Raw genomic sequence first — 27203 nt, 5'->3', positions numbered from 1 at the left:
GATCATGAGACTAAGACTTTCGTGCTCTACCAACTAAGCTATCAGGTGTATATATTGTTAAAATACATGCGCCCACACATGCATTTACTTCTGCTAAAGGCACAAAGCAGAGCGTAAACCAATTATGCTAAATCTAATGTTGGTTGTACCAAATCCAGAACCAAAGCAGAAAGGACCTTAAAGAAGGTACCTATGTTTTTAGGCTTACTTGTTGCCAGACAAAAAACAAAACAAAAAATCTATCTTGCTCCAGTGCCTTTAACAATTGGGATCTAAGCATGTGGACAGGAGGGGACAGTTTACTTAGATCTAGAGCACCTGGTTGTCTAACCAGCCCACTCCACCTGAGAGACAGACAGAGAGAGACTGCTTGTGCGTACGGGAATCTCTAGGGCAGTGACAGGGAATCGGTGGCCTTCCAGATGCTGCAGGATTCCCATCCCAGCAAGCATGGCCAATGGTCAGGGATTATGGGAGGTGTAGTTTGAAAATGGGTGGAGGTCCACATGCTTCCCATCCTTGCTCGAGAGCATTCTGAGTCAGAGAGCAGTTTGCCATCCTCTGAGACATGATCTTTTGAGAACCACAGTGGTACCTCGGGTTAAGAACTTAATTCGTTCTGGAGGTCTGTTCTTAACCTGCAACTGTTCTTAACCTGAGGTACCACTTTAGCTAATGGGGCCTCCCGCTGCGGCCGTGCCGCCGGAGCATGATTTCTGTTCTCATCCTGAAGCAAAGTTCTTAACCCGAGGTAATATTTCTGGGTTAGTGGAGTCTGTAACCTGAAGTGTCTGTAACCCGAGGTTCCACTGTACTGCAATTACCGTATAAGAATTTTTACTCAGAAGTAAGTCCCACTGCATTCAACAGGACTTACACTGATACATGCCTGATCATTCTCACAGTTTCCATTATTATTATTATTATTATTATTATTATTATTATTATTATTATATCCTGGCTCCAAGGTAACACTGTACAAAGCTCAGGGTTCCTGAGCTGAATTCGCACTGTTGTTTCTGCATGGGCAGGATGGGCCAACGGAGGGTGGCATCAAACCGGCAGCAAGAGGAGGGACAAGAACTATAAGAACTGAGGACATTTGGAGACCACGGGGCCAAGTGAGAGCCACTGCAGGATTTTTCCAATTCTGGAACACATGGGAATAAATGAGAGGTCTGCAGTCTCCAGAGCACATGTGTGAGAAGTGATGCCAGATCGCAGGGAAGAGTCGAAAGAGCATTTGCCAGCTTCATAGTAACATACACATGTCCTACTGCCATTTCTGCCTGCAAACAACAATCAGAAACATGAGTAAACTTAAGCCAAAGGGACTCATAAAGGGCAGACACTATTCAAGCCTCCAGTTCTCAAAAACAGAGAAGGCCTTTAATAGGAGCTGGAAGTGGGCCTGTGTTTAAGGTTATACCGGGCCAATCAATGCTTCGGCACTCTTAGGACCAGTCTGGCCGGCAAAAATCAACAGGTAACATTTTTCACAGAATGGAGTTAAGCATTGTCCCCTGCTAAGGGCTGCAGATCAAGCTGCTGTTAAAACAGTTCATAAAAAGAAGATAAAGTCCAGCGATAACTATTTTTCCTTACCTACTTTATAGAAGTAGCATGGAAGCTTTGAGCTGCCATCACCAGGTTTGTGTTATGTTTGTTGCCCCACAGACAGAAACACAACAATCCTGCTGGCACATTTATTTGGACAGCAGCAAAGAGCACAGACAGTGGCACATTTGCAGTCTGGGCTGCTGCAGTCTAGGCTGCTGCAGCTATCTGGAAAGCTGAATCAGCACGCCACCGGTCACCTGCAAAAACACACACTACAATCACTGGAGAAAGCCCGGAGTATCCCACAGATGGACTGCTCAGGGATGATACTTAGCCAGCTCACTCAGAGCCCCGCCTCCTAGGTTTTTAAGAGGCTGCTGGACATGCCACTCAAGTGCTGTGTGTGGAAGGGACTCTGCAAGCATGCAAAGCCACCCACAGACACAGGCAGATCTGACGACAGGCAACTGAGCTCAGCGCTGGGTGTGGCTCCCAAATTGCACAGGAACCTTGTGCCAGGCAAGGCTCCAGAAACAGTTTTTTCAAAGTACAAGGCCTGAGCAATTGGCCAGATGGATAACTGGTCCTTATACCCTAGGTGGTGGTCAGTTCTAAATGAACTTGACTAGATATTAGGACAAGGTTCCTGCTGCACTTATGCACCACAAGGCTTGGCTACTCAAGCTGTGCACTCACCATACCTGCAAGGCACATTTAGAGAACACCCCCCCACACACACACAAAGAATAATGGAACTGTTAAGGGTGCTGGGAACTGAAGCTTTGTGAAGAGTAAACTACAGTTCCCATAATTGTTTGCAGGAAGCCAAGTGCTTTAAATGTACTATAAATGTATGGCGTGTGCAAAAAGATCACATGAATTGAAAGTAAGTGTGCTTAAGAAGCAGTAACTGCTTTGCAAAAGGGTGGGGTCTTTTCCCCATCTGTGCATGACAAGCAGCATCTACAAAAGCTCACTCTGCTATGCAGCTATTAAATTTAAATAATGGAATTTATTGATAATTATAATTTACGGGAACAGGCATCTGGGTCTCCTTTGCATCTGGTCCTCCCACAACAGGGATTGGGAGCCTGTGGTTCTCCAGGTGCTGTTAAACTACAACTCCCAAGTGGAAAAGCAGTCTAAGACTTATTACATGTCTGATGCGTTTCGACTAATTCTTCTTTGGAGGATTATAAATACACAAAATAAATATGCAAGGCTAACAAAGTATAATGCAGTCTCATACTAAACAAGTGTGAAACACAGTTCTCAAATTGTTTATTGCAAATAATTGTTAAGGGCACTTGCAGAGTGTTTACATTGTAAATGGATCATTCAGATTTGCTTTTTTCTCTGCACACAATTGTCATGAGGGCTTTAACACATTCCAATTTTTTTTTCCAGTCTCACAAGGGGCTGTTGTTCAACTGTAAAAATACTGGATTCAAAAGAAGGATGCTCCTGCCCTTCTACATCTTTCCAAGTCCTCCATATGCATGGCATTCTTCGCCAGAGCTTATCACAGTGTTCACCAGCTTAGATGGCTTTGTGGAGGACGGATTACATCAGGGATAGTCAACCAGTGGCCCTCCAGATCTTGTTGGACTACAAGTCCCATAAGCCCCAGCCAGCACAGCCAATAGTGAGGAATCATGGGAGCTGTAGTCCAATAACACCTCCAAGGCAGCACATTGGCTACCCCTGGATGAGACAAATTGGGTCATTTTATTTATTTATCGCCTATATATCCCCTTTCCTCCTCCAAGAAGCATAAGATGGACAACTTGGTTCTCTTCCTCCCCATTTTATTCTCACAACAACCCTGTGAGGTAGGTTAGTCTGAGTTTAATGGCTAAGCAGGGATTCCAAGGTCCTAGTCCAACACTCTAGCCCAACCACAACCGCTCTTATAAGAGCCATAAATCATCCACATGCAGAAGCCACGAGCCTCCGGCTGCCAAATGCTGGGGAGAAACAGAAGACAAGCCTGTCTCCCTCACGCCTCCTTTTTGAGCTTCCCAGAAGAGCATAATTGGCTGCTTATCAACCCAGAGCGCAAGTCAACACCTTAACTTCTTCCAACAGTTTCACAATTTCCATAATTTGGATCCATGTGATGCATCAGAGGTGGGTTTATTTTACACTGGGCAAAAGATTTCTGCATTGCAGGAGGTTGGACTAGATGACTCTCGTGGTGCCTTCCCACTCTACGATTCTACGGTTCTATGATTCTGAACACAATACAGTTTTAATTCAGTGTTAGTTTCCTTTTAAAAATCTCAGATCTCAACAGAGGCAGGCCTGCAGCCTCAAGTGATACTTTTTTTTAATTAGAAGCAAAATCTCCCCTCACACATTCAAATCACATTGGACAAAGTAAAGACACATTGCTAAACCACTGGAGTCCTCTGCATGCTTACTTGAGATTCATTCATTCCTATCAGGCAAAAGCCTCTCAGAGCAGCTAACAATGAAAACACAAAAAGACATGTAAAAGGCATCAAAATAAAAGCAGAACAGAATAAAGATTACATAAGCCAGCGGAAAAGCAGTGCTTGAAAACACCACAATTAAAAAGACCTGGGCAAATTTTTAAAAAGGTCTGGCACTGCAAAGGCTTGGCACCATATAAGCTTCTTTGGGGGACAAGTTTTAGAGCTGGAGGTGCTAGAACTGAAAAGGCCCTTGGACAGCAGCTCCGGTTCGACGGTGGTGCTGGGTCTCCAAGGAAGATCTTAATAATCAGGCCGGCTCATGTGGCAGGATGTGGCCCTTAGGGTAGTCCTGTCGCAAACTGCTTAGGGCTTTAAAGGTTAACACTGGTGCCTTGAACTGCATCTGTAAATGCACCTCAACCCACTGTAGACGTTTTAAAACCAGCAAGGTGTTTTTTTTATGCACCTGGTTACAGTAAGTAACCAAGTTGCAGTATTTCGGAATCTGTAGTTTTCAAACTGTCTCCAAGGGCAGCCCAACATATAACACATTGCAGCAATCTAACTAGGATGTTGCCAGAAGCATAAATGATTGGCCAAACTACTGCTGTTCAGAGGAGGCTGTCTCTGCCCCACCCCCAAAGATGGGGATAGATTGAACAGCACCCCCAGACTAGGAACCTGATCCGGGGGGGGGGGGGCAGGATGCAACCCTGTCCAAAATGGGTCAATCGCTGCCTATGTATAACAGTCCACCACCCACCTGGGCATTCTATCTTTGGGGGGGGGGGGTTATGCTTCAGTTGGTTAGCCCTCATCCAGTCCATTAATGGCCTCAGACACAGATTTCGCACCCCCACAGCCCCTCCTGAACTGGACAAGGAGAAATAGATGCAGGGCTAGAGTGCGACAGATGGGGGTCAGAGGAAAGCAGAAGTGGCAGCCCCACTGGCTTGGCTGCTCCCTCCTTTTGCAGGTGGGGGGAGAGCTCTGTGTGCCACATGACCAGCCCTGCACCCCCAAATCGGCTTGCCCCCCCCCCGTGACCTGTCCCTGGTACTGAAGCAAGATCCAGTCAGCTTCTGAACCATGGAATGGGGGGGGGGGGGGAGGAAGCGCCATCTTGCTATTTGCCTCAGGCAGCAAACTTGCCTCGGTTGGGCAGCCTCAGTCTGGGCAGAGCCAGGTTTTCTTAACCTCGGTTGGTTAATTATTTTTTATTGGTTTACTTGATTTAGCCTTTGGCTACGCCCGTGGCCCTCAGCATACTTGGGGTCACTCTAACCCTCAGCCCCCCCCCCCCGGCCTCCCCAGGCCGTTTCTCCTAGACGGCGAGCTCCGGAGGCCACCCAGAGTGCGGGTGGGCTCGGGCTCCTAACCCGTGTCTTTCTGTCGCGTCTGCATTGCCCCCTTAGGTTAGGGATGGGCCTTGAGGAATAGGACCAGCCTCTTTGCGCCGTCTCGCGCTCCCCGGCGTGTGCCCAGATGCGCGGGCGGTGTGCGTACACACACACACACCCAAATAATAATAATTAATAATAATAATCTGAAACTCCATGCCGGGTTTTCCACGCCGCTTTGGCGCTGTAGGCAGCGTGCTGTGAGAACTGCGCTCGCGAGGGGCTCCATCGAAAACCTCACACAGGGCTCAGCTTACCCTCCTCCTGTTGCTAAAGATCCCATTTGGAAAAAAAGAGGAGGAAAAAAGCCAACAACTCCACAACTTTAAAAAGGAGGGGCGGGAGGAGGGGGAAACCACCCAAAAGCTTTGCCGAGGAGGAGAGGCGTGGAGTGGGTGGCGCGGCGGAGGCGCGGGGGGGGGGGGACTCTTTCTTCCCTCCCCATCCCCTCCTGACAAGTCTGCGTGGTCCCGAGCAAAGCCCTCCTTCCCCGAGACAGCAGCGCCGCCGACGCAGCGGCTGATTGGCTCCATGTGCGAAAGCTCAAGAAAGCATCGGGAAAGTTTTGAAAGAAAATCAAAACTTCCTGCTTCAAGGTGGTCCCGGCTGCAGTCCGGAGAGCCGAATATTTATAACGCGTGCTGCGTTCTGTGCGCGCGCGCGCAGGGAGAGCAGCACCCCACGTCGCACTTTTGAGCAGCTCTAAAGCCTGCTCTTGTTATTGTTGGCATTTTTTTTAATATATAAAAAAAAGTAATTGTAAAACAAACCAAAGAAAGGCGAAAGAAGTGAAATCAAGATGTGGAAAATTTGGGGAATTTGGTGAAAGGCTACAGCGATCTCTACTGCTGGGTTTTTTGTGCTTTTTGAAAAGCGTTCTCCCTCCTCTAGCCCGCTGGATGTTGCTCTTTTGGGAAGAAAAGACTACAGGGAAGTCGAGATTTCGGAACCAGGTCCAGATCTTGGAAGTGGAATCCTCCGTAATAAAGAAGACAAGGATCTCCGGATTTCTAATGACTCTCTAACAATACCGCCCCAGTCTTTGAAAGGTATGCTCTTTTTTTCTCTCCCCTGTCTCCAACTTGAAACTGTGATTTGTTTTTAAGTAAAAATCCTCATTCCCCCTTACGAAATTTTTGACATTGCCTGCAGACTTTGCCTTCCAAATGGTCGCAGCGTTTGTGACAAAGAAAAAAAGAAATGATGGGGGGGGGGGGGAGAGAAGCAGTAGAGATTTTATTTTTTCTGAATCGATAAAGAGTGCACAGTGGCAGGAATTGTAAATCACCCTCAAAAGAACTTTAGAAGGGTTATCTGCAGGGAAGGAGCTTGTGTGAAATCTCATCTTCAAAAGGGCTCCCATTTGAGGAGACCTATGCAGCAACTTCCTAACTTGTAACTTTTGCGCAGTTGGTTAAAGGAATTGTGGATTCTTCTCATTCCTTACCAACCAAATGAAAACAAAAATTGTAAGTTTGCTCTCCATCTGCACCCCCAATATCTCACCTTTTCTGACATATTTTGGCCCAACAAGCCAACAGCAGCCATCCATTATCTTCATCCAAATTCCTGGAACTGGTTCAGCTCCAATTAAAACTTGAGGCAGAATCAACTTTGCAAATACGACAAATCGTTAGGAAGATATTATGCCCATCGTCCAAATGGAGCCCTTTCTCTGGGTTTCTTCATTGTAATTGTATTTACTTTTCACACCTCAGTGGTTAAGTGGAGGTTGCAGGATCAGGCACTTGGGAGTATCTGGGGGCTCTCTGTGTGTATAAGCGGGATGGTGGCACTTCTGTGAAAACTTTTTCTCAAGCAGGCAGGCAAACTTCAAAGGCTTTGAGGGGGCTTGCTGCAGTTGTTTAAATTAAATTATTAACATCAGGGTGGATTTCCCCACCAGCTGGAGTAAATCAAGACAGCCCTCTTGTTGTGTGGCATTTGGTATCATTGGCATCCTTTTGTAATGGTTTTAGGCCACAGCTTTGAGAAATGATACAGGAGTACATAACATTTAATAGATTGACAAAAGGGCCCAAATATTAGATCTTTAAGCCGTTTCCACAAGTGACACTTAAAATCCGTCAAACATTCTGGATCTGGTAACATAGCATATGGTTTTACGGCAGAGATTTTCAACTTTTTGAGCCCACGGCTCCCTCGACCAACTACATTCTTTCTGTGGCTCCCCTGTGGGGCTCAGGAGCCCAGTTATGTCCCCCCTTGTCTGCAGAGCCGGCAGCCCCTCAGCCCTTTCCGAACACCCTCCCATGTGGAGTGTTCCCTCAGCCTCCTCCCTCCTCCCCTCTCCTTGGGAGTTCTCTGGGCAGCAGCCCACCCCTTGTCTCTGAGCTGCCGCCCACCTGCCTGGACTCCCACTTGTCTGTCCACTCCCAGCAGGTTGGATGGGCTCCTCCACCCACTTTCTTGCCTGCTCTGAGGCCACCTCGGCTCCTGGCACCCAGCACCCCCTGGCCAGCCCCAGAGGCACCATTCGCCTGGGGAGCTTGTAGCCAGGGAGGCAGAGGCACAAGAGGGCATCAGACAAGGGAGGGAAGGAATGAGGGACAGAGGCCAGGGTTGCCTGCAGCACCCCTGACTATCAGTCAAGACACCCCAAGGTGCCACGGCACACTGGTTGAAAACCACTGCTTTATGGTAACATAAACCCACATTTGCCAGGAATATATCTACATGTTAAAATTTACTTCTTGTACACTTTCTATCCCATGTTAAACTTGTAGCCTATTCTGGATTGAATGGCATTTGTAAGATTTAACCTGGTTTCAACCATGTTTTCCCTTCACACCTCCTGACCGAAGAGAATTGTCTTTTGGTGAAAGGGTTTGGGTTAGTCACCAAACAATCCTCACAGCCTCCAGGCCACTCTGAAGGAAGCCATGATGCCTAAACTGGTTTAAATGTGTAGTGCAGATGTGCCCTTAAATGTCACCTTGTGGAAAGGCCCTTAATGAATGGGGAAACCTTGGTTACCCCAGTTTTGTGGAGCCAGTCCATTATTCTCTTCAGAATAGCAGTTTGGAGGAATCCAGATCCTCCCTCCTGCCCACCCCCTTCAGCAAAAAGGAAAAAAGGAACCCCCGAGCGTGACTCATCTCTAACATTCTGTGACACAACAGAGAAAAGAAGAGAAACAAAGCCCTCCGTGACAAGCTTGGAAAAATAATTAAGAATCCATTTCCCTTGTCTGCTGAAATCGGCAGCTGGAATGACCTGTGTGGACTTGTTGAACTGCTAAAGGAGATTCGGTTGCTGGGGATGCCTCTTGACTTTGCAGCTCAGATTAACAACAATCTGCCTTGGGTGATGGATGGAGGGGGGGGGAGTGTGAAAGGGATGGGGCTCTTCTGAGCACTGAAGGGGAAAAGTGGGGGGCGGGAGTGGGGAAGAGGTCTTGTGGAAGTTTCTTGCCTCCTGGAAAAATCCACTCAGGGTTTTGTAACAGAGATGCTGGCTGCAAGGTTTGGACACACAAGGAGAGAAAGCTGAGATCAGAGTGAGTTTGCTGCTTGCAAATTGTTTGGTGAAGGCTGTGGGCGAACATCTGGCCGAGGACTGAGGAGGAGGACGAGTTAGCTGTTGATGCTTCACGCTCCAAATCTGTGCTTCAGACGGCGCAGGCATGGCCAAGCGTCAGCTCACAGCAGCTTTATGTGAACCCTGGTGGCTCTACCAAATTGTAATCAAGGCGTGGTAAAACATTTTGCTCATAGTTCCACTTGTTTGGGAAAGAAGCAACAAGACTTTAGCATATTTCAGATTCTGTTTGTTGTATCACCATCTCAGGCAGGTTCTGGAAAAGCAAAGTTCTGCTGCCAGTGTGCTGTATGATGGGGGCCTTTCTGGAAGCTCCCCCCTCCCCGATCTTTCACAGTAGGGCAGCGATGGGGAATTGGTGGCCTTCCGGATGTTGTTGGACTAACTACAACTTGCATGATTTATGACCATTGGCCACACTGGTTGGCGGAGTTGAGACCTGGAGTCCAGCAACAGCTTTCCCATCTACACAGCATGGGAAACTGACATGAAAAGTGTATGGATGAACCCGTGACTTCTCAGAAGTCTGGATTGGAAAGTTGCTCTGTAACACGTAAATAGACGTCTTCTGCCCTTGCAGTTGTTAGTATTGTAAAGGTTGCTAACATGTGTTAGCAGAGGTTACCATAAAGAGCTATGGACTGACCTTTTGAAAACTGGACAACGCTAATCTTTTGTACATTGTAGGCATCTGCATATTCAGCAGCTGTCTCCTGTTTCTTCTGTGAGGCTTGGTTCCTGCAGACCATCACAGGATATATCTAACCACTGAGGAGACCACAACTTATTACTGAAATACTGTGCAACAGGAGTGTTCCCAATATGTAGACTATAGGACTTCTCACTGTAAAATTTAACATAAAAGTTGTTGTTCTTGTTATTTTTACTATTATTTTAAATCCATCTATCCAAGCTGGAAAAAAATTTAAACACTATACATGGAAGCCTGCATCAGTTTGGAGTCTGTTTAGTCTGTGTAGGAGTTAGCATCAGATTTTTAGATTGATGGTGTGCCAGCCTTTAGTTCCCATCTGACAGGGGTCAGTTTGTCCCTTGTAAATGCTTCCTCTTCCTTCGCTGTCTTCTCCACTGTTGAAATGTAGCGGCTGGTGTTTGTTATAGTTAAACTTCATAAAGTGCTGCATGCATTGATGTTGCTACAGACATGAATAATGTTCAGCTATCCAGTGAAGGCCTTTAGGTTTTTCCTCTGATAATCCAGTCATATGTTCCTACCGTTTCCCCCTATCTCTGTTCTCCTGCACCACTTAATGGTTCTGTCTTCAAAGTCTTCCAAACCCTAACCCTAACCCTATATAGACCTTTTAGCCTCTACGTGTAGCTTCCTACCCCGTTCCCCATTCATGCGTTCTTCGCTGATGCATTTTAGCCACGCTGTCTGTGAAGAGATGCCCTTGCCCACCTCTTCAGCCTGAGACTGAGTGGAAAGTGTTTGTTTGTTTGTTGCATTCATATTCCCACTTTTTTCTCCAAGAAACTCCTCATTGAATCCCCACAACAACCCTGTGAGGTAGGCTAGGCTGAGAGCCGATGCCTGGCCTGAGGTCACTCAGCCAGCTTCATGGTCAAGTGGGGGGACCTTGAACCCTGGTCTCCCAGGTCCTAGTCCAGCATTCTAATCCAAGGGTCAGCAAACTTTTTCAGCAGGGGGCTGGTCCACTGTCCCTCAGACCTTGTGGGGGCTGGACTATATTTTGAAAAAATAATAATGAACGAATTCCTATGCCCCACAAATAACCCAGAGGTGCATTTTAAATAAAAGGACACATTCTACTCATGTAAAAACCCTCTGATTCCTGGACTGTCCGCGGGCTGGATTGAGAAGGCGATTGGGCCGCGTCCGGCCCCCGGGCCTTAGTGTGCCTACCCATGCTCTAAACACTACACCACACTGGCTCTTGGGTCATGAACCCACATTCCGAGCTCCCATCTTGGGGGGTTGGCACACCCAGCCAGCATTCCCAGGGCTGTGGGTTGGAGAAGCAAGTGGGAGGGTGACAGGGAACTTTGGGTGTTATCTGGGAACCATCGCTCTCGGCCGGCTGTTGCACCAGGCAGGCAGCGTCCTTTGGGGTGAGGCTGAAAAATTCACAGGCCCCGGGCAGCTTCCCAGATTCAGGGCCTAAACTGATTATTCCATGGGACAGAAGCGCTGCAGGATCACTCCACCTAGGGAGCTCTGCTACCCATCCCCTGAGTTGACTTCCAGGTGCCCTCTCTCCTTGAAGCCAGTTTCCCAAGTGAGTTGTCAGAAAGGAAAGAATTCAGCCCCAAAGGCTTACCTTGCTGAATAAGTGATTCAGGGACTTTTATGAAAAGTGCAGGCTTCTTCCATCTTTGCTGGAGGGGTGTGCCGCCTGCGGAAGATGGATTAAAAGCACACATGCACACCCATCTCTGAATTTTTATTTTCTAGGCCAGGGATGAGGATCCTGTGCCCTTCCAGAGGTTGTCGGACTTAATCTCCCCTGACCCTTAGCTATACTGGCTAGGGCTGGTGCAGGATGGCCCCTGGCTATGCCCATATCTTTATGCCTCCCTAAATCCATCAAAATCATTACAAATCAATACAAATATGAGGTTCTGCCCCCCCCCCAAAAAAATCCTGGCTACACCCATGCTTTAGGATCACAGGTTTTGCCACTCCTGTTATCATCCCTTGGCTTTTCACATGCTATCCAATGTTTTACAGATGAAAACAAGGATAATTGGGAGCACTTAAAGTACCACTATTCTTGCACCAAAGACTGCAGTCTGTCACCCACCAACTATTTTTTTCAACTAAACAATCCCCCCATCCGATTAAACATTGCAGAATGTCTGCCATATACCCTAGTTGTTGATTATCCAATGGCCTGACTTGCACTGGCTTTTGAGCAAGTGTATGTGTGTGAATAAATTGACCATAACTGCTACCTTTAAAAATAAACCCCCACCCCCCAAATATCTATTAAACATTCTTACATCTCATTTAAACGGACCTTGGCTCATTTTGAAGGGCTGTAACTCAAAAATATTTAGCACTATTTACTATTTGGGTAGGAAGTTACTGAGAGATGATGGTTGGAAGGAAGTGTGTGTGTGTGTGTGTGTGTGTGTGTGTGTGTATACAAAAAAATTATGCATTTCCCACAAATTTCTTATATAGATCATACATTGCCCATCACATATCACCTCCCTTAGGACTTCCCAGTCCATCTCTCCATGGCATTCTATGCAACCCTTGTTCTGCTGCTTATCCTGTTGCACCACCCTATTTTATCTCATGTGTTTCCTTTATTTAATACTAACTGCAGCTCATATGGCTACTCCTACTTGCAGGTTAAATTGAGTATTATATCTCTCGAGATATACTCCAGAAGACTTCCATTCCTTTCTTATCTGTGTTTCACCTTTGTTTCTTATAATTCTGTATATTCTATCAATTTATTTTGCCATATTTCTTTTGTTGGTATTTCTTTTTCTTGACATTTTTTCACCTAAACAATTGTAGCCGCAGCTGTTGCATATAAGAGGTTGAGTGCCTTCTTTGGAATATCATCACATCCCTAGTAGAAAGGCCTCAGGTTTTTTGGGAAATGATCTTTTAAAATTCTATATGAATCATTTCCCAGTACACTGTAGCATATTTACATGACCACCACATATGCATCAGAGTGCCTTCTACCTTTTGATACTTCCAGCATAACGTGGACCCTTTTTAATAAATTGTTACCAGTTTGTTGGGTGGCAAGTACCACCTGTACACCATCTTTTGTCAATTTTTCTTGATAACAGGCTAAGATATTCATAGTTACAGGTAGGTAGCTGTGTTGGTCTGCCGTAGTCGAAACAAAATAAAAAAATTCCTTCCAGTAGCACCTTAGAGACCAAGTAAGTTTGTTATTGGTATGAGCTTTCGTGTGCTACTGGAAGGAATTTTTTTATTTTGTTTGAGAAATTCATTAGTTTCCCCACATAATTTCTCCCAGGCAGACATTTACCGTATATATTATAACCAACATCTATTACCCATCTAGTCATTGTCACCTTTGCCATCTCATCTTTGGTCCCCCACTCCAATAACAGTTTGTATATTTTAGAGGTGAGTTTACCATCATTTCCTATTACACGTTTTTCAGATTCTGAACTAGTATAGTGGTACCTTCGTTCCCGAATAGCTTAGTTGTCGAACAAATAGGCTCCTGAACACCGCAAACCCAGAAGTGAGTGTTCCAGTTTGCAAACGTTTTTCAGAAGCCGAACGTCTGACGTGGCTTCCGCTTGAGTGCAAGAAGCTCCTGCAGCCAATCGGAAGCTGCAGTCGAATGGACTCCCGGAACGGATTAAGTTCAAGAACCAAGGTACCACTGTATATTATTCTACATGAAGATGCACGTTAACAAATTTCTCTTAAAATCAGCCCCAAAAGGCATAATAGGTACAGGTACAGGGGTTCTTTCTTGTAAATTATCTAATCTCAGATTAGTAGACAGATTGGAATTTAGCTATCTCACACTTCTCTGAATGTACTTGGTAGTGGTAAACCAAGAACAAACCTTCATTATAGCTCCTCGTTTGCCTGTAGTGAAACAAACTGCAAGTCTGGGTTCAGACATAACTAAACTGTGCCTTAGGCATGGACAGTGCAGCAGGGGCAGCAGCAGCAGGAGAAGGACCTGGGGAGCAGTGGCGTAGCGTGGGGGGTGCAGGGGGGGGCGGCCGCACCGGGCGCAACATCTGGGGGGCGCGCGCTCGCACTCGCAGCTCTCTGCCCCTACCTGGCTCACTCACTCTCTCTCACTGCAGTGCTGGCTGTGCGAATCCGATCCGAGCCGCCGGGTCGGCGCCCACTGTGGAGGGGAGGGTGCCAGGCGTGCAGTGCGGTGCGGAGAGAGAGCGAGGGACTATCTGGGGGAGGGACAGTGCAGCGGGGGGGGGGCGCAAATTACTTGCCTTGCCCCGGGTGCTGACAACCCACGCTACACCACTGCTGGGGAGGAAAGCAGCAGCATTGATCTTTGCTCTGGGAACCACACTTTTGCTCATTCCTGCCAAGCCATGGTTTAATTTAGTGTTACATCCAAATTGGATCTTTGTATGCTCAAGGACTAGAAAGCGACTTTGAGGAGTATTGCTCAGAGACTTCAGTGCAGGTGAGGGTGCCTTTCTTTTCCTGACTATTCAGAAAGGGTCTTAAATAAAAAACTGTCCACTTTTCCACATTTTCCCTAGCGCACACAGTATCTGCTAGAAAAGTAACTTTCTGCAAAAAAACTGGAGAATTGGAGTACCTCAGCTTTTTCTGGGTTTTCTGATGGATTTTTCAGAGCAGTATGCAACTTGAAGTTTTCATTGCAGGCATTAATCTGAATGAACAGTATTATTTAAGGGCAGAAGAGGGCCAGTTTTGTATTTTTATATATATTTCCCCACCATGAAAGTAGGGAATGGGTTTTCTGCCTCAGAGTGCTGTTGGCCGTCTCTGTTGTGTTGTGATCCCTTGTTTGCTAGCTTTTACAATATGTGTTACTTCCACTTACAGTGAGGTGTTTTGTGGTTTTTTAGCTTTGTTTTGTTTTCGTTTTCAATGTTAGTTTGCTACCTATACTTTACTATGGACCACCTTAAGAGAGGAGTTCCTTCTGGGTGACTAACTGGTATGTAAATATTATAATGTGACCTGAGAATCAAAGGGAGATATTGTAGATAAGTCCTGCGAGTAAACATGTAGCCCCATGGGCAGCTATGTGAAGGCAAAGTCAGAATAGTTTGGCTTGGCTGGGAAAGTTCACCTGCATTCCAGGTCCAGACTAACATGGCTGCTAGACCTCACATCAAACCAGCATTGATCACATCAATACTGATGATCACATCAAACCAGCATTGGTACAATGGTCTAATTTTCTAAGTTAGATGGGTTCTAAGCTAAGTTCCTTTGGTCCCTACTTCAGGTCCCAAATTGTGTCTCTAACTCAATTCTATTGTGGGAAACAGGTGAATGCCCACTCTCCAGCAAAGTGTGGTGGGCTGCCTTGAAATACTGGCTAATGATCTCGGTATTTGGCCTGGGGAAGGAGTTACTTTTACATCTAACCTATGAGAGTCTATCAGCTCATGGTTGAAAACTATGGCCCGAAAAGTCTCCTCAGTTGGTCTTTCACCATCCTTTTTACATCATCTGGGCTATGATATTGCCCTTAAATCCCTGAGGCAGAGGTTATGATATTCCATATAGTGGTCTTCACTCTAGATTCTATGTAACCTGTCGACTGTTTGCATTTGGAATTCACTATGGCCATTTTATTTCATGAATCTGTCTGTACCTAACTATCGCCGATTATTCACCAAAGCTAGACCAAATGTATTTCCATCAGAAGTACTAAATGGCAGACTGTCTGGTGTACCCTATCAGAATAGGCTCTGCTTATGCTCTCAGGGTGTCAACTTTATGAAGCAGATCCTACTGCACTGTGAGTAGTTCAAACAAGCAAGGGATCAATTAATTAAACCCCTATTGGTAAACTTAACTGGAAAATCTGGAACCTTCCACCTTAAGTACCTCATTAGAGATATGTCAAATGATACTATCCTGGCCATAGCTAAGTTCCTCTTGGAAGTATTAAGAAACAGAAACCTACATGCTCTGGATGAAACATAGCGACCGCCTTGGAACCCTTTCCCTGCATTTCTGTTTTATTTTGCTTTTGAAAATGTTTTTGCGGGTCTTTGGACAGAAATAAAGAATGTGTAAGTAGGGAGGGAGCAGGTCCACACAAGTCTACAGTGTGCTTTTACGATCCACAAGGTGAGGAAGCCCATTAGGTTACCTTATTTACTCAAATGTAATGCACAACTTTTTTGGCCAAATTATGTCATGAAAATTAGGGGGCGCATTACATTGGATAGCACATTACATTTGAATAAACACTTGAATTCACTGAGGTGATGAGAGGAAAGTCTGCCATCTGGCGAGTTAAGAAGGCTCTTAAGAAGTGGCCGGTGTGTCGGTGGCGGATGAGTGTGCCATCCTCCTCTAGCCCCCTCTGGCTCTCTTTGCTCTGAACGCCCGGCCACACGGTTCAAGCGGCTCTTGCAGGGCTGATCTCCCTGAAAGCAGGTGAGGGAGGCTGGCTGGCTAGCCAGCAAATGGTCACAGGCAGAGTCTGTGATAACCCTGCGCGCATGGCAGCCATGGAGAAACTGATGAAGGCCTTACAGTCCCTCCACTCTTTCCAGCAGCAACAGGGGCCTGTTGGGTAGGGTTGGCCAATGTGGCCGTTTCCAGATATTGTTGAACTTGCCAGTCCCAGCCACCAAGGCCAGTGGGAAAGGATGCTGGGAATGGTACTCCCAACAATACCTGGAAGCTGCCACATTGACTGCCCATGGACTAGAGCACCAAGTGAGTGTTTGGTCTTATTTCAACCTCAAAAAGACATTTTTAAACATTCATACAGTGGTACCTCGGGTTACATTACACTTCAGGTTACATACGTTTCAGGTTACAGACTCTGCTAACCCAGAAATAGTACCTCGGGTTAAGAACTTTGCTTCAGGATGAGAACAGAAATTGTGCAGTGGTGCAATGGCAGCAGCGGGAGGCCCCATTAGCTAAAGTGGTGCTTCAGATTAAGAACAGTTTCAGGTTAAGAACGGACCTCCGGAACGAATTAAGTATGTAACCAGAGGTATCACTGTACTTGTAAGCAAACATACACAAATGAAAAAGGATTAGGGCAGGATTCTCATCTTACTGGGGGAGAATCTACAATCTTGGAAAAGGCATGGAAGGAAGAGTTACAAAGCAAGAAAAGGAATTGGGAAGAGCTGGCTAGTCTGTATTTGATCTTTGCATTAGGGAATGGGTTATCATTTGAGGCCTGAGGACACAGGTGGCAAACCATGATCTTCCAGAATTTGCTAGACTACAACTTCCATCGTCTCTGACCACTTGCCCATGCTGGCTGGGGCTGATAGGAGCTAGAGTGCAGAACCTCTTGGTGGTGGGGCACCAGGATAGCCACCCTCTGCATTAGGATATTGGACACTTTTAATTTATGGGGCTTGACCAGGATTGCTGCAAGTTTTTTGTTCTGCATCTAGCTGTAGAAAGGAAATATATTTTAATAAGGGCAGGAAACCTGTGATTTTACCACAATAGAGGCTGCTTGTCCATTAACTGCTCCCGTGTTCCTTAAGGTGGGGGAACTAACTTTTGCTTCTTCCAAATGTTGGACTACAACTCCCACCCACCCCAGCCAGCATGGCCAGTGGTTGGGGGCGGGATAGGAGCTGCTCTTCAACAACATCTGGAAGGCCAGAGATTAACTACCCTTGCTTTAACGTATTGACATCTGAGGCCCCGGCGCAAGTAGAAGGGTGGAAGTAGTAGAAAGGACTTCGTAATAAGAAAAACGCTGCCTCAGCCAGTTGTTTCCAAACAGCCCAGCCGCCCTCACTCTTCCCTGTATGGGAAGCTCCTCTGCTTTGATGAGGAGAGAGTCCCGTAGTCTGTCTGATTTCCAAGCCAAGGCCTGGCAGCCATAGCAATGGATGCCAAGCTCCTGTGTTTTCAGGGCTAATGTGGGCCCTGATAGTTCCATTCAGGCCCCTCCTCTTCTTCTTCCCCTGGCCTCTGCATGGGGCAGCTTACAGAGCCCACTCTGTGCCCAGGGCATGTTTGTTTATTTGTGTGCTTGGGTCTGCTGGTGTTTGCCAGTTGGCTTGGGGAAGGCCTTGGAGAAGGTGGGCGGAGATGTGTGCGTGTTTGTGTGTTATGAGCACAGCTGGAAAGTAGGGATGAAGCCAGTGCAGGTCAGCTGGCTATCTTACACTATTTGTGTGCAATGGAAGCCTGAAACATACACACACTGCTCTTTTTTGCTTTTCCACCCCACTCCTTTATATACGCAGGAAGCCGCATGTTCTCCAATAGGGATGGATGGTTCTGTCAGTTTTGGTTTTCTCAGTTTTTCACTTTTCCAGTCTTGAATTCTGTTCTCCACCTTTCTGCAGCAATCTGGAGGGGAAAAGAGGTTGTTGTTGTTTTAAGATCGCTATGAAAGTTCAACTTTTTAGTGCTAATTACTTCTATTTTATTTTTTTTTGCAATTTTGCTGATTATTTATTTCCGCCTCTATGAGCCCAAGGCAAGTAAAAATGCAAGTTAAACTTGCATAACTTAACATATAAGCTGCTGTGTTCTGGCAACATGTAACTGAGCTTGAATTACCACTCCATCTTTTTGAAACTTTATTCAGGAGAGGAGGGAAAATGTCTACTCTTCTGCCAGTCATTAATCACCCTGAATGTGCGAAACAGTGATTGAAACATTGAGGAGGATAGCCAGTCATCATCACAGTGATCTGTGATAATACAAACTTTAAGTAACAAACATTTTTTTTTCTTTATTAGGAGTTAAAAGAATGGCTTTCTTTTAGTCTTCCCAATAACGTTTAAAGAGTGGAATGGTTATTCTTGTCTGTGGTGTTAAGAAAACACAATGGATTAATTAATCCCGAATAAAAGGCATGGATTAGTGTGATGGCTCTTGTAAGCCTAAAAACTGAGAGAAATCTTCTGGTACCCATTATGAGCATTTTCACAGAAGAGACTTAAAGTGGCTCTTGATTTAATTGTGTTTGTAACCTGAGTGTGAAACCCATACTGGCCAGAATGCATATATGTATTACAAATGCCTTTCCTGAGGTTTGTCACATTTTAAACACCCAGCTGTTGATTTAAATACAGTGTGAGAGGCTCAAAGATAATTTAAAATTTAGAGTTGTGTCTGAGGGCATGCAGTAAACCAGGGGTGGCCACAACTCCCAAGAGACTGCGATCTACTCACAGACTTAAAAACTAAAAATTGGCAGTGCTCTACCCCCTTTTGGGGGTCCAGGTCAAAATTGCTGAGCTTTTTTTAGGGAGGAGGAAAGCCCCGTTTTTTTAAGGTGCAGGGCAAAAATGTTGATTTTATTTTTTTTAGGGGAGCCAGTGATCTACTGCAGGCGTCCAGTGATCTACCAGTAGATCACGATCTACCTGTTGGACGTGCCTGCAGTAAACTAGTGCTTTTCAAACTGCACTTTGACAAAACTTTGGGTTCCCTTTGAAACTCACAATCAAGTTCACAATCAAATAATGTTGTGGTTTTCAAACTTTCCTTCAGGGAACCTTTTCCAGATTAAACTATCCACAGAGCAAAGGAGTACCAGCAGAGACAGACAAGCTGCTGTTTCCCTTCCATTATTGATCTTTTCACTAGAGCAGGGATGAGGAAATCAGGAGCCTTCAAATGTTGTCAGGGCTCACCCAGACTTTCTTTTTTGCCACATTTCTAGGCACAGGTCTGAGCTCCATGTCTGAGCACTTTTTTTTTCTTTTGGCCTCACTGCTTTTCCTGTGAAAACCACTGAATTGGAGCAAACGGCAACCTGCAGAAAACCCTAATTGCCAGATGTTCCAATTTAGCGTCAAAGAACGGGTTTTCCTGGGGGAAACTGTGGCCTCCCCTCCAAAAAAAGTGCTCGGATCCTGACCAGCAAAGCACAGACCTGTGCCTAGAAAGCGTGGGGCAAAAGGTAAGTGTGGATGAGGCCTCATACTCTGCCTCCCATCAACTGCCCTCAGCTCCCATGGCCAGTAGTCAGGATTGATGAGAGTTCTGGGCCACAATTTCTGGAGGACCACAATTTCCCCATCCCTCATCGAAAGCATTCGGTGCCAGATCTAAATCTGCAAGTGATTGTGAATTATTATTTATTCCTTATTCATCATCCATAATATGAATGTGCTGTTGTGAAAGACCCTTCATCTTGTGTACACAAAGGCATTTTGTACATCAGAAGCATACTTTGTGGCTGGCATATGTGACCATTTCCACATGATGTTATGAGGCAAAGGGCTTAGTGTTGAATCTCCAGTGAAGCTATACCTTGCTCAGCAATGCACCTAGCAGACCATGCCATCACTGATCTCTGGAAATGGGTTTGTTACCTGTGATATCAGTAAACAAAGCTTATTGCTGCTTTACTGAACATGCAGTACTTGCTATTATCCAGTAACCCATATATTGCCTTGCCATGGGGAACTTTTATCTCACTGTTCCTCCAAGGCAGTGGTTCTCAAAGGGTGTGACACATCACACTGGTGTGGCAGGAGAGGATGGCAAGTGGGGAGGGAATATTTGTAATTTCAGAGCCTTTGTCTATGACCTTTGAGAATTCTTGGAGAACAGGTGAGGTCCCTGCAGACTGGAGGCGGGCAAATGGTGTCCCCATCTTCAAAGGGGGGGGAGAAGACCCAGCTAACTACCGATTGGTGTGTTTGACACTGATACCAGGGAAGGTCCTAGAGCAGATAATTCAGCAGTTGGTCTGGCTTTAGCTGAGATTCCGGCACTGAAGGGAATTGAACTAGATGACCTCTGGGTCCCTTCCAACTCTAAGATTCTATGAATCTATGAAATCAAGTGCTGCTAGTACCAGTAGTTGTTTCTGTTTTCCAATGCATTTCTTATCACCTAAAAATTTGGTGTGGTGCAAACAAATTTTTATTCTCAAAGTGTGGCCCAGAGCAAAAGGTTTGAAAACCACTGCTCCGGGGAGCTTAACATGGAATAGCTTGTTCTTTCCCCCACCTTGTTTCATTTCCACAGCAACCCTGTAAGGTAGGCTAGACTGTGACAGAAGGACTACTCAAGGTCATCCAGTGAACTTTATTGCTGTGTGTGGATGTGAAACTTTAAAAATTTAACAGCAATTCCCACAACAGCATACCTCTCAAAGTATGTTGTATTAACACGTTGGACCCAAAAATCTGCTTTCCTGATTTGTAGCCCAACTACATACCTGTAATACATTTATTTTAGGTAACTTTTAGCCACATTTTTCTGAGTACAGTAAAAGATTATAGTGACAGCCAGCAGATTGCTGTTTTTTCAAGAAAGCATAATAGATAAAGCAATTTAGAATCATTGTTAGATTTAATAAAAAAATATTTTTATGTCATGTGCACAGTGGTACCTCGGTTTACATACGCTTCAGGTTACAGACTCAGCTAACCCAGAAATAGTGCTTCAGGTTAACAACTTTGCTTCAGGATGAGAACAGAAATCGTGCTCCGGCGGCACGGCAGCAGCAGGAGGCCCCATTAGCTAAAGTGGTGCTTCAGGTTAAGAACAGTTTCAGGTTAAGAATGGACCTCCGGAACGAATTAAGTACGTAACCAGAGGTACCACTGTATAAGTGTCTGTGCCTGCCTGATTTCATGGTTTCTCCCTGTCTGCTTTCCCAATTTCTGTAGTAAGTGTAAGCTTGCAAGTGAGGACTGTGCCATTAAATGTATATATTTTTACAGTGGCTAGAAAAGTTTCGGTATTATTGTAGATAGATAGATAGACAGATAGATAGATATGGCAGCCCCGAGAAAATGCCTTCTTAAGAAGCCAAAAGGCCAGCAGAAATGGAGCAAGGCAAGCCCTCAGTTAGTAAGAAAGCCACAACGTTCCATAATGTGGATACACTGCAGAGAAGGCCTGTCCTGTAAAAGATAGAATATGGACCAGTGCTTCCCTCCTAGATCTGACAGGATGGGGAGATAGAGGGGGCTGCAGTCAAGACAAGTGAACAGTATGCAGCTGTGCCCAGTGGCCCTGGAACTCTCCCTTTCAATTGGTTCACACCCCTCATTTATACACACATGTGAAATTTCGCAAAATCAAACGCTCACATGTCCAGGCAAGATTGGAAGAAGCCCAAGTGCTTAATTTTCTCAAGGGAAAGGCAACAGTGCTAAAGCATGTCTGGAAGTTGCGCCTTTTGATCAGAAAGGACAGCAATGCCACTGGTGTGTGACTCACTCAAGGTTGGAATACAATCTGCATGTATAATGCCCTGACCCCACTACTTGAAGGCTAATATCTTAAACAACCTTTTTATTCTTCATTTCACTCCAAGGGCTCATCCACACCTGCTTGTCCCATGCCTAGAAACACAGGTCCAAGCAGTATTTCCCTTGATCCGCTCTTTTCCCAGGGAAAATCTGCTCTTTGGCTCCAAGCGCTTATCAACACTTACCTTTCCTCCCCTTTTCCCAGGCAAGGTCAATGCTTTAAAGCTCTGTGTTTGAGAGCTGGGTTTTGTTTTGTTTTGTTTTTGTCTTTTGCCCGGGAGCTTTCCCCACAAAACTCTGCTCTTTAAAGCTCAATTGGAGCAAATGGCAATCTGTGGGCAACCCAAACTGCCATTTGCTCCTATTGTGCGCTAAGGAGTGGGTTTCTGTGGGCAAAGCTCCAGGGCAAAAACCCAAAGCAAGCAAATGCTCAGACACAGAGCAAAGAGCGGAGCTGTGCCTGCAAATAGCAGGGCAAAAGGTAAGTGTAGATAAGCCCTAAAACAGAACAAACATCAGTCCGGAGGAAACCCAAATTGCCATTTGCTCCGACTGAACACTAAAGAGCAGTTTTCCCCAGGGAAAAGCAGTGGGACCAGAGGAGGTGTAGATAAGCCCCAAGTCACTTCTCTTTTTGTCTCATGTCCTTTAGCGCTGTGGTGAGCAGGCAATAGGCTTGCAGGGTCTACCGTACTTTGTTTTTTTACCAGGACTCCTAGATCCACCAACTGGAGCCAGGTACAAAAGACATGCAATTAAAAGTAAAGGATTCTGAGCCCATGTATTTGTTCTGAGTGCCAAAACTAAACTGAGTTCACAAACTGAGTCCACACAAAAATAAGCTCCTGTGATTTTCTTTACTGCTTTCTTTATTCAGCAGTGTAATGTGTGAGTGTGTGTGTGTAGGCTGTGCGTGATTTATTTTGTTGTTGGCTAATCAATTGGGAGCCAGAAATCCTTGCCAAATCGCCTGGTGATCTACCACCCCAGCTTTAGATTATGAGTCTGTAGGTAAGGCTCTGTTCATCTTATTCCTGTGTGACGCCTGGGATATATTAAGTGCTTTTATGAATAATAAATGGTGATGATAGGACAACAAAGAAACATAACAATAGGGCCCTGAGTAAAGGCCGTCTCCCTCATTCCCTGGTTCCTCATCCTTAGATGAACTTCTACATCTGGAGACCATGAAGCCTTGTTCTCACAAACAGCCGATGAAGTGGCAACCTGGGTCAGGACTGTGCCCTGCAGGCTGAAGTTGACTGCGTTTACTTTGTCGCAGAATAATGATTTTTAAAAACCCGAACACAGATAAAACTGATAGAACCCTTCTCCCCAACACCTAGTTTCTATACTTGGGGCGGGGCAGGGAGAATCGGAATTGCATATGAACCCCATCCTGTAGCCTAGAATGGTTCAAGCAGAACACAAGAAGTCTGCTGTTTGTGAAAACTAGGCCTAACAGTCTGCAACCCTGAAACAGGTTTGGACCCAGAGAGTTGGCAACTGCAGCTCTGAGTCTTCTCTGAGAGGGGGTAATTTGCAGGGGATAAGCAGAGGGAGCAAGAGGGGATGTCTAATCATTCTTCTGAGCACTGGTTTCCCCCTGAAATGCATACCCTCCAACATTTCTCCAGTGAAAACAGGGAAGTCCTACGCCTGCCACATGTTCAACTATTTCCACTTCTGCCAGGATTCCAGGCCTCTCTTTGCCTCACCAATATGGAACCCAAGGTTTTGAGTTCAAGGAAAAACAACACTGAGGGTCTTCCACTCCTTCACTGCATATTGCCGCTGCTGGGAACATACAAAGCACCCTCCTGGATTGGACCAGAGGTGCAGCATCCTGTTCCCACAGTGGCCAACCAAATGCCTCTGGGAATCCCACAGACAAGACACTCTCCTGCCCATGCTCCACAGCAGCTAGAATTCAGAGGCTTACTGTACTGCGAATGCTGTGGAATATAGGAGCAGGAAGTGCACTAATGTTACCTGTAGCCAGAGTGTATAATGTTCACTTTGGTCTTTGAGGCAGATGGACTCCAGTAAAGCCTGCGAGGATGGTTTAGTGCCATAGCTGTTAAAGTATGTGGCAGGCACTACCTACCTAAGGGGGTTAGGTGGGAAAGATGCTGCTTTATCCTAGTCCAGTTTTCCTGTATGCGTTGAGCCAAGATTCACCTGACCTCTCATGATTGATGCAGCCCAGGTGCCTGTTTGGGAAGCCAAGGGTTCATTCTCATAGGGTATCCAGTCGTGATATCCACCAGCTCCAAAAGTCGGGAAGAAGGGATGCGTTATGAAGATTTGCTGTCTACAAGGTTTGAGAAACTCTGGATATTCTACTAGTATGTCCCACTCTTGCACCTGCAACTTGAGTAACTAGGAAATGGCACTGCTTAGCGGTGAAGATCACAATTCTTTCGCTCAGAAGCCTCCTGATCACATCACAACTCAGTTCTGAACTCACTGGGTGGCCTTAGGCAAGGCACAGCGGCCTCACCCTGCTACCTGCAATTAAGATTGACAGATCTCTCGGACTGACCTGAAGTTTTGGAGTTGTAGCCTCCTCCTCCTCCGAGACTGAGTCCTCCGGAAAAGGGCGAAACCTCAGGAGGCAGGCCAGGCAGGCTGTCCTTTGCAGGGCTTACCTTCAGCTCTCTTAAAATCATAGAATTGTAGAGTTAGGAGGGACTTTGAGGGTCATCTAATCCAATCTCCTTCAAGACATGAATCTTTTGCCCAACGTGGGGCTCTAACCCACAACCCTAAGATTAAGAGTCATGTGCTCAGCTGACTGCGCTTGCCCATTCTAAAACTCCCTTTTGCCCCTTGTCCCCTTTCAATGGACTTCTTTGCAGTGCACCAGCTCAGGAGGGAGATGGGAAGGTTGACATCATGGTGGTGCGTGATGTTACAATGTCATGCGTGACGCCCATATCTAAGCAGTCTGGAACTGGCTAAACATTGTAAGGCCTTCATCCTGGCTCAATGCCATGCTCTCCCCTGTGCTGCTCTCTCATATTTGGAGAGATGCTGTGCCTGTGACTCTGGCCAAAGACATGCTTCTTTTATAGAGATTTACGCTTTGACCTTCTTCTGTCAATGATCCAGAAATATACTGGATGCTCTGATCAGTTTCTTGCCACTCAGTTGCTCCTTGATAAAAATCCTGGTATAACATACAAGGTGGCCAAATTTTGTGCAGCAGCAATCAAAATATGACATATAACAATGAGCAGCCAGAAATAGTATAATATATAATATATCAACCGATGGACACTTCTAGATCGGAAGGGCTTTGGCAGCACAAATACTAGGGGGGTTTCCTTTCTGACAGATAAATGACCACCCAGAACTGCTTTTTTATGTATATGCGATTTTATATCATTTTATCCTGTTTTGAACTTTTAAAGTTTGTACGTGGTGTTTTTGTCTTGATATTGATAATTGACTGTAATAAAATGACTTGTACTTGGAGTTGGCTCCCCTGCTTCTTTGCAACATCCCAAATATGTATTTTCTATAGATGCTATAACTGTGAATGAGATTGGTTGCCTTGAAACCTTTGCTACTAGCTCTTGCTACCAGGCTCTTGTTTGTTTGTTTGTTTGTTTGTTTGTTTGTTTAAATAATTTTACCCCCACCTTTCTGAAAAAATGCCAGAAACATTTAGCAATATTTAAAAAAACTAATAAAACAGTAATAGTAGCAGCAGTAATAATAATAATAATAATAATAATAATAATAATAATAATAATAATAATACTCTAGTTATGAAAAATTCACACAGTCTACACGAACAGCTAAAAGCTAAACATTGCATCATGAGGGATCCACCCCTTGCTTGCTCGATGGCACGGACTCTGCCTCCTGCCCCTCAGAGCCCACCAGTCTCCTCCCTTCTGGGCTCCATCCCTAACTAGGTGGCATGAGCCTCCTCTGGAGCAGCTGGGCTCCGTCTCCTCCTGGCAAGCCCATCTGCAAGTGAGGACCTGCTTGAACTGCGTGAAGAATTGCTGAGCTATGATGATCAGCATTCTGAACAATTAATAAGACTTGTTAATAATAACAGTAACAATAATAATAGACTTTTTAGTGGCTTATTATCTGAGTGACTGACCACATGTTTAAAAACATTGATATAAAAACATAGTACAGTACCGTAAGAACAAAACCAATAACCAGTAACTAAAGCCACAGGAAGCTTTGACAACACACTAGTAATGAATATGCAATAACTTTAAATACTTAGCATTGTTAATTTCTCATTTGAAAAGAGCCTTTAACAGCATCTCCTTGTTTTCCCTGAGTGCCACCTTTTCCACTCTTCCACATAGAAGAGGCAGGTCTTTGCAGCAGACTAGCCAAGATGGGCATTGAGGAGGATGGAGACTGGCTCAATTATCTCAGTTCTTTTCAGTGTGATTTACAATAGCCAGGGATACTGGTTTTTCTTCTCCACTGTACACACCAGGCTTGTAAACTGCTATTGGTCTGGTCCCCTGTAGCAAACACTGCCTTCAAAACACTAGGCCAGAAAATTTCTATGAACTAGAAAACAGTCCACTCTTTTTGTCTTCTGTGGTGTCAACATGCCACAAATGACTAATGAAGGTTGCCCAAAAATGTTTACTAGTAACTTCTGCATAAGTTATTTCCATTACTTGCATATTCACCTACCATCTTCTCAGTCATTTCATGCATGTCATTAAGCCATGGCTTATTTGCCTAGACCAGGGGTAGGCAACCTAAGGTCCGGGGACCGGATGTGGCCCAATCGCCTTCTCAATCCGGAGAATCAGCGTGTTTTTACATGAGTAGAATGTGTCCTTTTATTTAAAATGCATCTCTGGGTTATTTGTGGGGCATAGGAATTTGTTTATTCCCCCCCAAAAAAATATAGTCCGGCCCACCACATGGTCAGAGTGACGGTGGACCGGCCCACGGCTGAAAAAGGTTGCTGACCCCTGCCTTAGACTTATCGTGCCATGGCTTATTCCCTTAGACTGTCCACAAAATAAAGCAGCAGGAGCTCAGCCCACCTGACTGTCTATTCCACATGCATACATGTAAATGAATTTGATATGGGAAAATCACATACAAGTAGCCCATAGTACTCAAATCTTTATGCTGCTACACAGTGCTTCCCCCCAAAAAAAATATGTTTGGGGTGCTCTCATTTTCCTACTCATCATGAAATACTGCCCCTCAATGAGGCCAAACTTGGATTCACAAAATGTTTAGGGGAATGCGTCCCCCTGCATCCCCCCAGGAAAAAAGCACTGCTGCTAGAGATTAACACAGCTACTGTCCTGGAGGTCCCTCCCTCAGGCGTATTTTTCTG

The 27203-nt window shown here is 45.4% G+C and overlaps 1 protein-coding gene across 3 annotated transcripts in view; it reads left to right on the top strand.

Annotated features, from left to right (window-relative positions):
• The first annotated feature begins 5776 nt into the window (after positions 1-5776).
• Positions 5777-27203, top strand: part of GLI1 (GLI family zinc finger 1) — a 108300-nt gene continuing 86873 nt past the window's right edge. The window contains exon 1 of one of the 3 annotated variants that reach the window (XM_083428189.1): positions 5777-6447. The gene's annotated coding sequence lies outside the window, so the exon portion shown is untranslated. The remainder of the gene's footprint in view (positions 6448-27203) is intronic. The other 2 variants (XM_083428187.1, XM_083428188.1) reach the window with 2 other exon arrangements.

This window comes from Podarcis tiliguerta, assembly GCF_965153285.1.
Source record: "Podarcis tiliguerta genome assembly, chromosome: 2".
Lineage (NCBI taxonomy): Eukaryota > Metazoa > Chordata > Lepidosauria > Squamata > Lacertidae > Podarcis > Podarcis tiliguerta.
The sequence above is the reverse complement of the archived record's forward strand: the minus strand, read 5'-3'. Positions and strand labels throughout refer to the sequence as shown.